General features: G+C 33.4%; 1 long non-coding RNA gene across 1 annotated transcript; it reads left to right on the forward strand.

Moving 5' to 3' along the window:
• The first annotated feature begins 4331 nt into the window (after nucleotides 1–4331).
• On the forward strand, nucleotides 4332–5529 carry LOC123500483. The gene is made up of 3 exons (XR_006673340.1): nucleotides 4332–4548; nucleotides 4901–4997; nucleotides 5490–5529. It is a non-coding gene; the product is annotated as an uncharacterized LOC123500483 (long non-coding RNA).
• Nucleotides 5530–5837: the final 308 nt, after the last annotated feature.

The raw sequence follows: 5837 nt of genomic DNA on the forward strand, positions 1-5837 counted from the left end.
TCTTAATATGTGGCCCCTGTTCACCTAGCAGTAAATAGGTACGGGATGTAACTCGAGGGGTTGTGGCCTCGCTTTCCCTGTGTGTGTTGTGTGTTGTGGTCTCAGTCCTATACCCGAAGATCAGTCTATGAGCTCTGAGCTCGCTCCGTAATGGGGAAGACTGGCTGGGTGACCAGCAGGCAACCGAGGTCTCTCTCTCTCTCTCTCTCTCTCTCTCTCTCTCTGACTAAGCATTCATTACAAGGGTACATATATACACGTACAGGTCATAGCAATAAAAAAAAGTATGCCCCACAAATAAGACACGGCATCCTGTGTGAGCTGTAAGCAAGAGTGGGCACTGTACCCACTGTACACTGTACACTGTACACTGTACGCTGTACACTGTGTTGGTGCTGTGCAGTGACCGCCGCTAACTCAATAAAGTGTGGGAGTGTATCTTTTACGAGAACTTCCATTAGGAAAGAGGAAAAAAAGAAATTAAATGAAACACTTCACAGATAAACATGACACATTAACTTTAAAAAGACCAGCCATTACCAGCTTGACTCAATCCTGCACACACACACACACACACACACACACACACACACACACACACACACACACACACACACACACACACACACACACACACACACACACACACACACACACACACACTTTATCTTTTGCCTTTTCAGCTTGTATGCATCTAGCATTGTACCAAGCATGTATTTTTTACTTAACTCTATAAACAGGTACATTTTTTTTTACTCCTTTATTATATTTCTGTAAGAATTTGTCATATTTTCCTTGTACTGTCTTTCTGTACATAATATTTCTCCACTCAATATCAGCAAAATAGATCCTTAATTTTTTTTTAAATCCGCTCTTGCATAATTTAATCTCACTCCTTTATAGTCATCTCTGTAACTTATCTCCTGAATTTGCATCTCTAATGTCACATGATCACTTCTCACCATTGGACAAAGGTGGTGTATGATTGGAGGGGGCTCTGCTTTCTTTGTGAAAACTAGGTCAAGCAACGATGGTTCTTCTTCCCCTCTGTACCTTTATGACTCCTCCACCCACTGTTCCATTGCATTAACCATAGTCAACTGTAACACTTTCTCGCTCCACTGCCCAGCATTATCCATTACTTCCATCTCTCTCCAGTTTACTTTCTTAGAGTTAAATTCTTCTATGTCTTTTTATCATGTTATCTAGGCACTTTATCACCTCTCGTTGCATCTTTATGTTCTTCTGTTCCCAGGTATTAGTCTTTGGTGAACATATGTAACCATATCCTCACTCGAGCTTTCCTGGAGTGCAGACGTCTCCTTGACCTTTCCTTTCCACTACTACTATTAAAAGAGCTGTCTGGCTGCGCCGAGCGAGTTCGGACAACTTTTGTGTGACTACTCTGCCTCTACAAACGGACTCTGCAATGGCCTCCGCGCACGTAACACGGTGACTTCAAGCAAGGCTAGAAGGTGCTCCTCTGACCAGCCACGCCAGCCCCAACAAGCACCTTCCCTGTAGCCGGTGCTGCTCTCGACATCGAAACAAGCGAGGAGGAATTAAACAGCTTGTTAGACTCGCTCTCCCAAGAATCCAAGTCGCTTGTTGAAATAATTAGTGTTACTGACTAAGCAGTTCAAAGCAGAAACCGATATGCTGAAAACGAACTTTCAAAAAGACTCACTAATATCAGACCTAAGTAAGGAAGTGAATGAGCTGAAAATGAAAGTGAAAACTCTGGAATACAACATCGATGTAGTGGACCAGTATGAGCGACGAGATACGGTAATCATCAGTGGCCCCGCTCTACCGGACCAATCAAACCAAGAAAACTCCAAAACTGTCATCCTCAACGTGACAAAAGAACAACTGAAAATAAACCTTCAAGACAGTGACGTAAACACAGCTCACAGAATAGGGTCTGTCGCTTCACAAGGAAAAAGACCAATGATTGTCAAACTATCCAAAGTTTAAGGCGAAACTGACCTGCTAAGAGAACTACTCAATTCATTACTAGCATTCTTATTATCATTGCTATTATTACTATTATTATTATTATTATTATTATTATTATTATTATTATTATTATTATTATTATTATTATTATTATTATTATTATTATTATTATTATTATTATTATTATTATTATTATTATTATTATTATTATTATTATTATTATTATTATTATTATTATTATTATTATTATTATTATTATTATTATTATTATTATTATTATTATTATTATTATTATTATTATTATTATTATTATTATTATTATTATTATTATTATTATTATTATTATTATTATTATTATTATTATTATTATTATTATTATTATTATTATTATTATTATTATTATTATTATTATTATTATTATTATTATTATTATTATTATTATTATTATTATTATTATTATTATTATTATTATTATTATTATTATTATTATTATTATTATTATTATTATTATTATTATTATTATTATTATTATTATTATTATTATTATTATTATTATTATTATTATTATTATTATTATTATTATTATTATTATTATTATTATTATTATTATTATTATTATTATTATTATTATTATTATTATATATTATTATTATTATTATTATTATTATTATTATTATTTATTATTATTATTATATTATTATTATTATTTTTATTATTATTATTTCTATTAATATTATTATTATTATTATTATTATTATTATTATTATTATTATTATTATTATTATTATTATTATTATTATTATTATTATTATTATTATTATTATTATTATTATCATTATTATTATTATTATTATTATTATTATTATTATTATTATTATTATTATTATTATTATTATTATTATTATTATTATTATTATTATTATTATTATTATTATTATTATTATTATTATTATTATTATTATTATTATTATTATTATTATTATTATTATTGTTATTACTATTAATATTATTATTATTATTATTATTATTATTTTTATATTAGTATTATTATCATTATTATTACCATTATTATTATTATTATTATTATTACCATTATTATTATTATCATTAATATTATTATTATTTTATTATTATTATTTTTATTAATATTATTATTATTATTATCATTATTATCATTATTATTATTATTATTATTATTATTATTATTATTATTATTATTATCATTATTGCCATTGTTGTTTTGTTATTATCATTATCATTATTACTACTAGTAATATTTTCATCATCTTTACAGTTACCGTTGTTGATGTTGTTCTCGTTATAGATGTTGTTGATGTTGATATTGTTGTTGTTGTGTTGTGTTGTGTTGTGTTGACAGCGGTGGCGGTGGTGGTAGTGGTTTTCCTTTACATTCCCGAAAATGAAATGAGAGCAAGATTAATTGAAAATGTGTGTAAACAAGATGATGAAACAAGAAATGAATAACAGATAATAATGAATCCTGGTTCTCCCTTCCTCCTCGGTGACCAATATCAGTTCACCTCCAGTCTTGAAAACCTACAGGTCTTCAAGAGTGATTCTCGAGTTAATCATGTAGAAATCTTGTCACTCTGCCTCTAGAACTCACTGGTTCCCTTCCAATGCCAGACCTATCCACTGCTCTCGCATTATTTAACCACCCAAGCCATTCTTAGCATTCTTCTGGTATCGTCACTGTCTAGTCCTTACCGTGATCACCAGTGCCAGGCCTCTCCATTGCTCTCTCAGTAGTTAACCTCGCCTCCTGGTAAACCACATCTCTGCTGCCTCAATACTCTCTCTCATCTTCCCACTGACCGTCCAAGTGTCTGACTTTTGACTCATTCTCACCACCGTAAGATATTCTTCGTTTGTATGTACACAAAAAACAACAGCAACAACGAGGGTGTGAGTTCAGCTTTGTGTTCTGTGTGCCACTGATATGAGAGTCCAGTACAAACAATATGAGACGAAGGGGAAAAAAGACTATCCCAGTATTAAGAGAATACAGGGTTATCCCGCTTTCCGAGTTCTGCGCACCCAGTGACGTCACGGGGATGCGGGATGGGTGGTTGCTGGGTGGTTGGATTGGATCTGTGTTCGGGGGAATGGGGGTGAGCATTTTACCAGAAAAGAAAACGGGTGGATAGGAAGAGTAACTACGACAGACTCACATTACTACGTAAACACAGAACACAGACTCTCTCTCTCTCTCTCTCTCTCTCTCTCTCTCTCTCTCTCTCTCTCTCTCTCTCTCTCTCTCTCTCTCTCTCTCTCTCTCTCTCTCTCTCTCTCTCTCTCTCTCTCTCTCTCTCTCTCTCTCTTGATTATGGAATGTATATCTATAACTAAATGAAGGGTTCTCAACTTTGGGGTAGACGTATCTCCTGTGGTAGACTACTGGAGAGGAATTCTGTGGATACGTGACAGGTAATACAATAGTCACTCTTGCTAGTTTTCTATAGATCGCGTCGTTTCTCACGCGTACGAAACAGGTACCGTCATCACAAGCACGACTGTTAACACGCAGATATCAAAAGATTTCCTTCTCTCGTGTGTCATACTTTGAAGGTATGTTTCAAACACTCTTACTTTATATCTTATGTGTAGCCCACTCATTATGTTCATAGTCACAGTATTAAGAGTTCCACTCCACAAGAAGTCTCAATGCAATAGGGTTTTGTGTGGGGTTTGGTGGTCATGAATGACACTTAACAACATTACGTGAGCATATCAGCATCACCTCAGTCATTTAGTTTGAATTTTTGTGCACAATAATACCTACTTCAGCACCCGAGCTGTAGCAAACCAATCTGCATTCTTTCTGCCTATGTAATACGTATATGTAGCTATACTTTCACGTGTAATTTTATTTATCACATTTGTAAGTATGGTAGACTAAAATGCCTGAAACCAATTTTAGGTTTCGAGCATGGAGAATTGTTAAATCAAGAGCAGGTACCGTCATCACAAATAAGACATCAGAAAATTTCCTTCTCTCGTGTGCCATGCCTTGAAAGGTACGTTTCAAACAATTTTACCTTATATCTCAAATGTACTCATTAAGTTTATTAGTCATAGTATAAGAGTTCCACTCAAGTGGTTGTGGTTGTATATATATATATATATATATATATATATATATATATATATATATATATATATATATATATATATATATATATATATATATATATATATATATATATATATATTTTTGTCACATCGTATGTATTTGGTTATAAATAATATACCCAACCAAAACTTATTATCCAAATCATGTAAATCAGACTGATTAAAACAACTTTTGAAGTGATAGCAGGGGTGAATCTAGGGGTGGGGTTCAACCTCCCTCTCAGCAATTCCTTTGATGGAACATTGGGGTAAAATACCACATGATTTTTGGCAAGGGAAATGTGTTATTTCAGAGAGAGAGAGAGAGAGAGAGAGAGAGAGAGAGAGAGAGAGAGAGAGAGAGAGAGAGAGAGAGAGATAACATGGTATGCTTGTAGGTGGTGAAGTAGAAGTGGCTGGACACTGGAGTATGGAAGAATCATCTAAAATTTTTAAGTCTCCTCTCAGGAAATCAGTCGGTCGGGAAAAGCTTCTCTCAGGAATCCCATTGAAATGCGTGCAATGTGGGCTGTGGCCCCATCTTGCTGGAACCACACGTTTCCATTATCCAGGTCCATATTAATGAGAGCAGGCATAGAAAAAACTCCCTGAGCATTGTCACATAGCGTTCTGAAGTCACTGTTACGGCACCACCGTTTTCTTGGAAAAAGTAAGGGCCAATGATCCCTACTCTTGACACTTAAACTGGCCTGCGCGCTCACCTGATTTAGCCCCCTGTGATTATT

Source organism: Portunus trituberculatus, unplaced genomic scaffold, assembly GCF_017591435.1.
Source record: "Portunus trituberculatus isolate SZX2019 unplaced genomic scaffold, ASM1759143v1 PGA_scaffold_303__1_contigs__length_25914, whole genome shotgun sequence".
Lineage (NCBI taxonomy): Eukaryota > Metazoa > Arthropoda > Malacostraca > Decapoda > Portunidae > Portunus > Portunus trituberculatus.